The sequence below is a fragment of the Balaenoptera acutorostrata genome, chromosome 4, assembly GCF_949987535.1.
Source record: "Balaenoptera acutorostrata chromosome 4, mBalAcu1.1, whole genome shotgun sequence".
Classification (NCBI taxonomy): Eukaryota; Metazoa; Chordata; class Mammalia; order Artiodactyla; family Balaenopteridae; genus Balaenoptera; species Balaenoptera acutorostrata.
Genome location: NC_080067.1, coordinates 122898633 through 122911733, shown reverse-complemented (window position 1 = coordinate 122911733; position 13101 = coordinate 122898633). Strand labels below are relative to the sequence as shown.

Sequence of the window (13101 nt, the reverse complement as noted above, 5' to 3'; positions counted from 1 at the left end):
TATTCTTCTCTACTTATATATATATATTCTAAGAAAGCATGATATTTTATTATTTCTCACAAGAAGTTGTTTATCTGCTAGGGAGCTTGGGATATGTAAAGTGATCTAGCATAATTGGAAATGCAAAGAGTTTCTGATTTTGTTAGTATTTGATGTTTGATTGATGAGCATTTCATTCCCATTTGCAATTTCATATTCTGCATATGGACAGAACTGCATACATGAACTAGCAAAGTTACTACTTAGGACAGAAGCCTTAAGCAAACCTTTCAGAAATTGCCTGTCCATTTCAAATAAGTCCCCAAGATTCTAATATCTTGAATGACTTTGAATATTGTGACTTTGGACCAATAATTTTGTATACAGGAACTCTATTTGGCCTAAAAGTTTTCTCAAAAAATCTCTACTTATATCACACTAGTACGTACAGAAGTTACCAGTACTATAAGCAATAAGAATATTGCTAATCAGCATTTACTCATCAATGGAAATTTCTATAGTAGGCATTTACTATGGATTTTAAAGATCTTTATTACTGTAATATTTTCATAAAATAACTAAAAATAGGAATACTTTTAACTCAGTTATCAGAAATTAGCTGTTCTATTTCCCACATTTACTTCTAGTCTTTGCCTACATGTATGCATATTTTACATAGCTGTACGTCCTTTATTTACTCCTTTCATTCACTCATTCATTCATTCAATAAATATTTCTTAGGCTTCTACTAAATACCAGAGGTTATAACATAGTTGGAGATAAAAAAATGAATATGACACAATGCCTGACCAGAGGAGGTCAAGATATAGTGGAAGAGATGCACATGTAAACAGTTAAATTAGAAGTTATGTGAAGAGTACTCTGGAATAGTAAAAGGAGACACAGGTGAGTGAGTGAGGCAAATAAGGTAAGAAAAGACATTGCAGGCAGGGATTCCAATGGGTGCAGAAATGAGGGGAGATGCAAGTGGTTCAGTATAAGTGGGAGCACATAGCAATGTGAAATAGGGCCATTGAGAAAAGGAGATATGCAAGAAAGTCCTTGCATGTTATACAAGCTATATGAGCTTAATTTGAAGGCATCAATGATTTTAAAGAGAAAGTGACATGGTGAGAAATTGGGAAGGTGGAGGATGAAATAGACTGGGGAGAAACTGGGACCGGAGAGATGAGCAGGGAGGCAATTGCAGTAGTTTAGGGAAGAGATCATGAGGGACTGAACGAAGCAGCTTGGTGCAGGAGATAGAGAGGAACTCAGGATTACAACAGATATTTAAGAGATCATTTTAGGGGACAAGGAAGGCCCCCAAGTTTACGACTAGAGCATACAGGAAAAGGAGCAAAGTATATGTGGTAGGGAGGGAGTGGAGAAATGGAAGGTGATGGCAGAGAAGGTTGAGTTCCTTTTGCTCCTTGTTGAAGTCAATCAAAATAACAGGTTGATAGTGGCCCAGAATTTAACCATTAGGAGATTATTGGTGACCAGAGTGTGAGCAGTTCACAAGAAAGATGAGGGAGAATGCCAGGTAGCACTAAAGGTGAGCAAATATAAACAGCACCTTCAAATAGTCTTTTGCTTATTAAATATAAGAATACACAGCTTTCAATAATTTTAATAGCTATATAATATATCATATAGTGAATATAGAATAATTTAGCAAACATGTGGAAGTATTTTTCCCCTAAAACAGCAGTGCACCGAGCATGTGCTTACTTTGCTGCTGTTTTTTATGTTATTTCCATAGGACAGATTTTCAGGAATTGGATCACTGGGTTGAAGAATATGAGTGTTTTTGGCTTTTTGGTTTTTCCAAGCCATTGATCATCATTTATACATATGCTATAAGTGAACTGATTCAGTCATAAAGAATTTTGTGAGTGAAATAAAATGACAAAATTCTGAACTGAAATGCATAGCTCTGGTGAATGTGGCTGGATATATTAGGCATTTGGGTTGAGGCTAATCATTTTTCTCAAATATCCATTTAAAATAAAGGTGGGCCTAGAATTAGTGAGACACCCAACCAAAGCCATATTGTGACTTCATAATACTCTTGCCTGTGTGTGTGATACACTTGTTTATCTTGTTATTTAAAATTCTAATAGAAGAAACAAAATACAAGTTTTATCAAATGTTGTGAAAACTGAATTTTATTCTTAATTCTGTAAGGTAGAGTAAAATTGACTGTATTACTTGAAACTTGCTCTATTAAGTCCTTGGTGGCTACCTAGATCACTTCACAGTAGAGCTGCCTCTGATTAGAAGAGCAAGCAGGTTAAATTTTTGATGCTTTGTATTTATATAGAGGAGTCCATCTATTGCCTAAAACATGTGACATTAAATACCAGGAGATTCTAAATGGAAAATAAGCCATAAGTTAAATAACAATATCTGTTATCAAAGATGATTGTTTTATAGGAGCACATAATTTGGGGTGAATCCATTACATAAAACTCAATAACTTGTGCTGAAATAATTAAGTTGACAGGCCTAATGTTGATTTTACTGTCTTTTTCCCCCCAGTGTTTTGCTTTTCATTTGTATGAGAGGAAGAAGACACATGATATGAGTTTGGCTCATGTGTCTGAATATGGCTCCACAGGGAGGATTTGATACAGCTGTAGCTATTGCTTTTTAGAGACATTTTATGTTGAGCAGCTGCCTTAACAGCCTTCATCTTGTGACATCACATGAGCTATATCTCTGCAATAGGAAGAGAGAAAGATATGGCTGAGAGTTTTTGACTAAAACTTAAAATTGCAAAAGCAGAAACAGAGATGGATGTTCCTGAAGTTACATTTTTGTAATATGTAACAGAAACACAATTGTCTTATCCTAGTTTTAAAGCATTCCTTTAACTCCCAGGGTTTCTGTTTTGTCTCATTCATGTAGTCAAACTCTTTCTTTGCCATAGACGATGGCATTTTGTTTTAATAATTTGAGCCCTTATTCAGAAGGCATCTCAAAGGGCTCACCTACAAAAATAGATTTCAAGGCCACACATTCTGAAAGACAATTCAGTGCTTCCTTTCCTCTCATGCCCCCATGTGCAAATGAAGAACCTCAATTCATTGGCTGTTAATGTAATACGAGGCATAAAAATTCATCTAGTTCATCTAATTGTGCTTCACCAGAGGGCTAGGATGGAATCACTCACAGCTTTATTTGTGAGATGTGGCAAGAGTAGGTTTTAGCCTATCCAGATGGTTCCCAGCCTATGATGGTTCAGCTGATGATTTTTTGACTTTACAATAATGTGAAAATGATAACGCAGTCGGTAGAAACTGTACTTCGAAGCTTGAATTTTGGTCTTTTCCCAGGCTAACGATATACAGTATGATACTCTCTCATGATGCTGGGCAGTGGTGATGACCTGCAGCTCCCAGTCAGCCATGCGATCACAAAGGTAAACAATCAATACACTTACAACCATTCTGTGCCTATATGATCACTGTTTATTTAACTTTCAATACAGTATTCAGTAACTTCCAGGAGATATTCAACACTTTATTATAAAATAGTCTTTGTGTTAGGTGATTTTGCCCAACTGTAGGCTAATGTAAGTGTTTTGAGCACATTGAAGGTGGTTAAGCTAAGCAGTGTTATTTGGTAGGTTATGTATATTAAATGCATTTTCGACTTAGGATATTTTCAACTTAACCATGGGTTTGTTGGGATGTAACCATCTTAAGTCAAGATGATTTTTAATACCTAAGTCAGCTGGAACATAGCTAATGGCAATATCAACGCTTTTCAAGCATTCTTAGTGCCTTTGAGTTAAGAAATTCACAGGTTCTCTAAAAGCACCAGTAGCATACTAAATTGACACACAGCATTCCAAGCTATATTTACATAATTGCAGTGGATATGATTAATATCAATTACATTAATGCTTATTGTACCTCTTATGGCTGATTGACTCAATTTACTACTTGCTTGGGCATGTCAAGAAATGATCCAAATTACCTTTTCATTTCAGTTAAGGAACTAGTCAAAGAAAATAAACTTTGATTTGTTGAGAGGCTGAAGTTCTCCCTTAAGTGACAGTCTCCTTGGCCTTCTAGACTAAACCCTAAACTGAGTTGCAATATATTTTTTGATGTTTTGTCTCATTTGATTCTTTTACTTTTAAACTGAAGGCCAGTCTTGGACAATAAATACATAGAAGATAAAAGTATATTGAGCTTAGGAGTTTGGTCTGCTCAATGGCTGAGTATTTCAGATTTTCTCCTATAAACATAAGCTTGAAAAGAATATCATATAATAGATGTAATAGTGGAAACCAATACAGGGGAAATCTGGAGTGCAACTCTGAATGAATGTCGATAATACCCTCTAGTCCAACACAAAAGCTAAGCAATATTTTAGGGATGGGGATTTTCTTTGGTGGCTTGTTTACTCTAGTGAGATGGATTTGGAAGAGGGTAGGTAGGCCTAGAGAATCTTTCTCTGACAGGGTTTGCCTCTGGGGTCTGCTTGAAGCCAAGTTTGCTAGTAGGGAAAGCTTGAGTAACAGGATAAATTTCGTATTTGAACTCTGAAATGTTTCATATGTTTAAATAAGCTTGAACATAGATTAGACTTGTACAGGGAGCCGAGTTGGTGGAATAAGAGTACAGAGCAGAAATAGATTCGGACGAGGTATTTTTATATTTTAAGAGGCTACTTCTCAGGATTAGTATTATATTTCATTTGATTTAATATGCAATAAGTAATATTAATAAGGGTATCATACTTTTGAACTTCTTAACTCAATACAGGTGACTCTTGAGCAACATGGGGGTTAAGGGCACTAACCTCCATATCTGTGGTTTTACATCCATCGATTCAACCAACCTTAGGTTGTATAGTACTGCAGTATGTATTTGTTGAAAAAAACCCATGTATAAGTGGACTCATGCAGTTCAACCCTGTGTTGTTCAAGGGTCAACTGTATTTTCACAGGAATGGGCATCATTTTCGTCCTTACAAATTTTAGTAAGCAATGATTGGCAGACAGCATGGTAATTGTTGAAATAATGTGTGAGTGCCAATAACAAAGCCGTCTGTTAAAATGCTAGGAATTTATTGGGTAAAGGGTTACTGCATTTCTTTTTTTTTCCCACAGTGTTTTTCCCACATGCCTGGCATGTTACTTCAGCTTCTTGTTGGATTTCTGTCAAACAGGATTTTTTAGTACAGACCTACTTCACTTTATTGCACTTTATTACACACCACAAATAATCGTGTTTTCTTATACAAACTGAAGGTTTGTGGCAACCCTGTGTTGAGCAAGTCTATTGGCACCATTTTTCCAATGGCATTTGCTCACTTCATGTCTCTGTGTCACAGTTTGGTTATTCTCACAATACTGCAAACTTTTTCATCATTATTATGTGTGTATCGTGATCTGTTTTCAGTGATCCTTGATGTTATTATTGTAATTATTTAGGGGCATCGCCAGCCACTCCTATTTAAGATGAACTTAATTGATAAGAGTTGTGCGTATTCTGACTGCTTCACCAGCTGGCTGTTCCCTGTCTTTCTCCTTTTCCTCAGGCCTCCCTATTCCCTGAGACACAACAATATTGAAATTAGGCCAATGAATAACCCTACAATGGCTTCTAAGTGTTCAAGTGCAAGGAAGTGCTGCTGTCTCTCACTTTTAAATCCAAGGCTAGAGATGATTAAGCTTAGTGAGGAGGGCATGTCGAAAGCTGAGTTATGCTGAAAGCTTGGCCTCTTGTGCCAAACAGTTAGCCAAGTTGTGAATGCAAAGGAAAAGTCCTTGAAGGAAACTAAAAGTGCTACTCTAGTGAATACGCAAATAGTAAGAAAGCGAAGCAGCCTTATTGCTGATAAAGAGAAAGTTTTAGTGGTCTGGATAGAAGACCAAACCAGCCATAACATTCCCTTAAGCCAAAGCCTAATCAAGAGCAAGGCCCTAACTCTTTTCAACTTTGTGAAGGCTGAGAGAGGAGAGGAAGCTGCAGAAGAAAAGTTTGAAGCTAGCAGAGGTTGGTGCATGAGGTTTAAGGAAAGAAGTTACCTCTATAACATAAAAGTGCAAGGTGAAACAGCAAGTGCTGATGGAGAAACTGCATCAGGTGTTCCAGAATATCTAGCTACACTAAACAACAGATTTTCAGTGTAGATGAAACAGGCTTCTATTGGAAGAAGATGCCACATCTAGGACTTTCCTAGCTAGAGAGAAGTCAATGCCTGACTTCAATGCTTCAAAGGACAGGCGGACTCTCTTGTTAGGGGCTAATGGAGCTTGAGACTTTGAGTTGAAGCCGGTGTTCATTTACCATTCTGAAACTCTTAAAGCCTTTAAGAATTATGCTAAATCTACTCTGCTTGTCCTCTATTAATGAGATAACAGGGTGTGGATGGCAGCACACTTGTTTACAACATGGTTTGCTAAGTATTTCAAGCCTACTGTTGAAACTTACTGCTCATAATAAAAAGATTCCTTTCAAAACATAACTGCTCATTGACAATGCACCTGATCCTCAAGAGTTCTCATGGACATGTACACTGAGATTAATGTTTTCATGCCTGCTCAAACAACATCCATCCTGCAGCCATTCACCAAGAAGTGATTTTGACTTTCGAGTCTTATTATTTAAGAAATACACTTTGTAAGGCTATAGCTGCCATAGGTAGTGATTCTTCTGATGAATATGAGTGAAGTAAATTGAAAAACCTTTTGGAAAGGATTCACCATCCTACATGCCATTAAGTACATTTGTGATTCATTGGAAGAGGTCAAATATCAACATAAACAGGAATTTGGAAGAAGTTAATTCCAACTCTCATAGATGACTTTCAGGGCTTAAAGACTTCAGTGGAGAAATTAACTGCAGATGTGGTAGGAATAGCAAGAGAACTAGAAGGAGAAGTGGAGTCTGAAGATGTGACTGAATTGCTACAATCTCATGATTAAACTTTAGAGGATGAGGAGTTGCTTCTTATGCATGAGCAAAAAAAAAAAAGTGGTTTCTTGAGATGGAATCTACTGCTGGTGAAGATGCTGTGAAGATAGTTGACATGACAACAAAGGATTTAGAATATCACATAAACTCAGTTGATAAAGCTGCAGGGCATAAGAGGGTTGACTCTAATTTTGAAAGAAGTTCTACTGTGGGTAAAATGCTATCAAACAGCATTGCACGCTACAGAGAAATCATTCGTGAAAGGTAGAGTCAATCGATGCAGCAAACTTCACTGTTGTGTTATTTTAAGAAATTGTCACAGCCATCCCGGCCTTCAACAACCATCACCCTGATCAGTCGGCAGCATCAACATCAAGCCAAGACCCTCCACTAGCAAAAGGATTAAGACTCTATGAAGGCTCAGATGATGGTTAGCATTTTTTATTAATAAAGTGTTTTTAATTAAGGTATGCACATTTTTATACATAATGCTATTGCACACTTAATAGACTATAGTATAGTGTAAACATGACTTTTATATGCACCAGGAAACCACAAAATTTGTGTGACTCACATTATTGTAATATTCACTTTATTGCAGTGGTCTGGATCCAAACCCACAATATCTCTGAAATATGCCTGTATTTGTGTTACCACTGACATAGGAAAAAGCAAATCATTTTTAACATTAAAATGTTATTGAGATTTCAAATGTGGAGGACATTATCTTTTCTTATTTTTCTTTATGATAGAGTGTTTGTAAAGTAGTGTTCCCAGAATAATAAGCACTCTTTTGGGAAATAAGTGTAGTAAATAGCCAAGTAATTTCTCACAAAGAACAGACAAAGAAAGGTAGTGCCATCTGGGTTAAGTTATTAAATATATCGGTACAATAATAACTACCCATTATCTTGACCAACCAGAAATTACTCATTTTTATTCATACTGATCTAGCTATACACTTTCAGTATAAAGAAGGATTTTTTTCATTTTTCTATTGGTTATGAATTAAGTCATCAATTTTTTTCTGATTTTTAATTGTTTGAAATAAAGAGTCAGATGCATGGCTTTTCAGTTTCTTTTACTACTTTATTTTATTACTTGGTTATTTAAGGTCAAAAGACTTCCATTTTCAAAATACATAATAGAAATAATAAAGCAATAAAATTTGGACTTAGATAATATGGACGTTTTTCTTAAAAGTGTCAACATGATTTAAAAATTATTAAAAAGGCAGTAAAATTTGAACTCCCGGAGCATAAACTTTACCTTAAACTGTCAGATACATGATTTTAAAGGTATTTTATTAATATATCACTGATGATTATTTTTCTTATCAAGAGTGAAGTAAAGTGAAGTAAAATCTAGTTGCCCAAAAAATCATTAGAATTGGAAACACTAGATGTTCATGTGTTAATTTGGTTTCATTTACCTGAAGTCTATATTTCTTCTGTGATATCTAAGGTCATGTCTACGTAACCAAGTAGCTGAAGGAAAGGTGAGGGTTTTCTAGTAGAATCAAATGCCAAACATCATGTTTTACATAAGTATCCAGAGAATTGAGTAAAGGTGGTTTCTTTTAAAGGCTGTCTGTAGGAGATAATTGCTTTAGTTCCCATTTAGCTACAGTGATCCTGGCCATAACCTTCTCTTCAAAGTAGGATTCTGAAATTCCTGCAAAATCTGAAACAGTGGTTCTCATATAAGTTACTTAGCATCTTCACAGAAATCCTGTCATAATTTATTTGTAAAACAATATCTCTACATATCTAAAATAGTTCTTCATAAGAAGAATGTTCCAGAAGGAAAAATAACTGTCCCTTGGAGAAAATGCTATTAAATAATGTGTTATGGGAACAAAAAACATTCTCCTTGTGTTTGTGATTTTTCCAACGTAAATTTTGCTAGAGAAATCATTTCAAAATAGAATGGCGTCAGAAATAATCAGTGCAGAAGTGGTTCTGTTGAGGACTGTTAAGTGAAAAGACACCAAATGAAGCACTCATCCATGTTTGCAAAACTGTCTTCATCCCCTGGAGGCTTGTAGCATTTGGCATTTCTAGAAAACCACAGCAAAAGTGGTGCTAGAGAATATTGTGCTTTTTGCCAAGTAATATTTCCTAAAGGCAATAGACACTCCAGAAAATAATGGAAAATAAATAATGATGATAATATATTCTATCTATCATCACTATATTCTCTAATACTTAGTGTTAAATATATATAAACAGTAGCCAATTGTGATAACTACCTTATTAGCACCTGTTGTTAAAGGTCTTTGAAAGTAAAGCTTGTAAGATTAGGGAAAAACAAAAATGTGTTCCTTAAAATGATATTTTGAAATATCCTGGCCCAGTCCATCCCAGTGGGAGAGTACTTACATGGTAAGAGTATTTGGGTAAAGTGCTTGAAACATTAAGACATAGCAAAAATGGTTTTGAAATGCTTTCTTGTTCAAAATACACTTGTTTATTAGGACACTGCTAATTGACCATTTTATATCTCATGCCTAGATATAAAACACTGTAATACTGGCTTCTGATTCCATGCTGGGCAATTTTTTAATCCATGTGCCAGTCGTAAATGAGCTGATTAGTAGAGTGGATAACTTCTGAGATCTCCCCTTTCCTGTACTGACAATTCCCTTGTAAAGCAAATGCCAGTCCTGCAGGCTAATAATGAAGAGTGGAATTCCCTTGTTCATTAGACATGCAGCAGTAAAATAGGTAATATAACTATAGAAATATATTTGCAATATGTTGTCTTTGCACAATATGCATACAGATACTGCCATCCCTCTTTAACCAAATTGGTAATGTATAATAGAATATGCAGTATTTTGTAGGTTCCTCTGACCTATAATTGGCACTCATTTCAGACAATAATTGCCATATTAGAAATGGCTGTTTTTATCTTTTGCAATTATCTTAATTTTCAGACATCATCATAGTACTTTTAATATTTTGAATTTTTTTTTTTTAAACTTCAATTTTAAGTTGAAGACCATTATTTTCCCCTGGAGGACTCATCACGTTGGGGAATTTCAACTACTCTTCTAAAAAGAATGCTTCACTGGAATAGGTCTCATCTTATTAGGAATATCAGAAAACAAGCAGCTACTTATCTCTTTTGACTTAAGCACAAAGAACCTCAATAAAAGAAATACAGTCAAACTAGTTTTTTAGTTTTGAAAAAAAATTATTTTCCAAAAATACTAATGAAAGAGTAGAATCATTTTCTATTTTTACAAATCTCTTTAATATTGCCTTATAGAAGACAACTAGATTCTGTATTTTTTTTAAACATCTTTATCGGAGTATAATTTCTTCACAATGGTGTGTTAGTTTCCGCTGTATAACAAAGTGAATCAGCTATACGTGTATATATTTCCCCATATCTCCTCCCTCTTGCATCTCCCTCCCACCCTCCCTATCCCACCCCTCTAGGTGGACACAAAGCACTGAGCTGATCTCCCTGTGCTATGCGGCTGCTTCCCACTAGCTATCTATTTTACATTTGGTAGTGTATATATGTCAATGCCATTCTCTTACTTCGTCCCAGCTTACCCTTCCCCCTCCCTGTTTCCTCAAGTCCATTTTCTACGTCTGCGTCTTTATTCCTGTCCTGCCCCTAGGTTTTTCAGAACCATTTTTTGTTTTAGATTCCATGTATATGTGCTAGCATACAGTATTTGTTTTATTCTTTCTGACTTACTTCACTCTATATGACAGACTCTAGGTCCATCCACCTCACTACAAATAACTCAGTTTCATTTCTTTCTATGGCTGAGTAATATTCCGTTGTATATATGTGCCACATCTTCTTTATCTATTCATCTGTCGATGGACACTTAGGTTTCTTCCATGTCCTGGCTATTGTAAATAGAGCTGCGATGAACATTGTGGTACATGACTCTTTTTGAATTATGGTTTTCTCTTGCACTGTTGGTGGGAACGTAAATTGATGCAGCCACTATGGAGACAGTAAGGAGGTTCCTTAAAAAACTGAAAATAGAGCTACCATACGACCCAGCAATCCCACTACAGGGCATATACCATGAAAACATTTTTTAAATAATAAAAAGTTGAAGTCACTACAAAATTCTCAGAGCACCTAACATTTGAGAAGTTGTTCCAAGCCTACATTTGTTTCCAGCCTGACTTTTTCTGAATCACCAGTCACAAAATCTGAATAAGGCTGATCTTACAATATTGCCATGTTCAGCTCTCCAGAAATAACCACTGTAGCACATGACCTATCATTCTTATGGATTCTACTGAATGATGAGCTCAGATGCTTGTACAAACCATTTTATTTGCCTTCTCCTTTAATACTATCTATCAGTAAGTAAGGAGGCAGTATTTCTTTTGTGTGTGGCTCAAATATGAGGACTTTACACTTGTAAAATGTGCTTTTAAGTCTTAGCCCACTGTCTATTAAAAACAAAATCAATAAAAATGTGTTTGTGTTTAGTTATTTTATAAATTGGAATATTTTTCAAATCAATAAGTGCTATGTTATCATTGTCTTAAAATATTTTTAAAAATTGAGTTAAGGGAGGCTAAATGAGTAGACTTTAGCAAATGGCAAAAGGAAAAAATGACCTCTTGATCGTTAGATCAGATATAGTTGAATTTTTGACCTGGGTGTGATGGCCTTGTCTACTGTTAATGACTAAATTGATCTATTTCTTGTTGATTCGGGGTCTTTTGGGGGCAGGTTTAAAGATCAATTTTTGTCTTATTGTTCAGGTTGTCATGTAGTTTATTTGATTTTGTCACTAAATGGTAAAGGATTGTTCATCTATCAATTAGGGATGTGTCTCAGACAATAAGGAAGTTAGAACATTGAATTAATGAAATCACTAATGTTGAAGAACATGATTCTTTAGTATTTTGTTTAATCAGCTTGGCTATTTATGTTTATAAAATTTTGTAGATAATGAATGATTTGCACGTTACTTGTTAAATGCCTCTTGGTATATGGTGATGATCTAGATTCCATGCCAAATCAGGCAAAGAACTTGATGGCTTTAGGTTTGTAATCTAGGACAAAAAAATAAGCATAATTTTAAAATGTAAGTTTAAATAATGAATATATTATATGTGGAACAAGAAAGTATAACTGTATTTTGTTGTATCAAGGATCAATTGAGAATGTTTAACAAAGGGTGTTAGAGGAGATCACTCTGCCTTCTTTCTGGTCAGAGATAATTCATCGATGAGGTACATTTTCAAGAGAAGTTGAAAAGAGAGGGAAGTAGCTGTTAGTGGGCTTTATTTGGGGTACTAAAGATATTCTAGGAGCAGACTTTAACGTGAGAAAATACATATGTGGAATGATAGCACTGGAGGCAAAGCAAAATGTGGACCTGGCAATAGACATAATAGAAGATGAAACTCTATTTCATTTATTTCCAATCTGACCTTATTATTTCCTTCCTTCTACTAACTCTGGGTTTGTTTGTTCTTCTTTTTCTAGTTCCTTTAGGTATAAATTTAGATTGTTTATTTGAGATTTTTCTTATTTCTTGAGGTAGGCCTGTATCACTATGAACTTCTCTCTTAGAACTGTTTTTGCTGCATCCCATAGTTTTTTTAATTAATTTTTAAAATTGAAGTATAGTTGATTTACAATGTTGTGTTAGTTTCTGTTGTACAAAAAAGTAAGTCAGTTATACATACATATATACCTACTCTTTTTAAGATTCTATTTCCATATACCTCATTACAGAGTATCTAATAGAGTTCCTTGTGCGATTCAGTAGGTTCTTATTAGTTATCTATTCTATATGTAGTAGTGTGTATGTGTCAATCCCAATCTCCCAGTTTATCCCTCCCCCCATCCCCCTTGGTAACCATAAGTTTGTTTTCTACATCTGTGACTCAACTTCTGTTTTGTAAATAGGTTCATCATACCCAATGGTGAAAAGCTAAAAGCTTTTCCCCTAAGATCAGGAACAATAAAGGATGCTCAATCTCACCATTTTTATTGTTCTTTTTAAATTTTTATTATTTTTAAAATCTTTATTGGCGTATAATTGTTATACAATGTTGTGTTAGTTTCTGCTGTATAACAAAGTGAATCAGCTATATGCATACATATATCCCCATATCCCCTCCCTCATGAGCCTCCCTCCCACCCTCCCTATCCCACCCCTCTAGGTGGTCACAAAGCACCAAGC

General features: G+C 35.2%; 1 protein-coding gene across 3 annotated transcripts in view; it reads left to right on the top strand.

Moving 5' to 3' along the window:
- NRIP1 (nuclear receptor interacting protein 1) overlaps window positions 1-13101 on the top strand; it is a 258629-nt gene that overhangs the window by 196299 nt on the left and 49229 nt on the right. The window contains exon 6 of one of the 3 annotated variants that reach the window (XR_009008157.1): window positions 3321-3335. The exons of the other annotated variants lie outside the window; for them this stretch is intronic. The gene's annotated coding sequence lies outside the window, so the exon portion shown is untranslated. Of the gene's footprint in view, window positions 1-3320; window positions 3336-13101 lie in introns of those variants that run through there. 3 annotated transcript variants of the gene reach the window in all.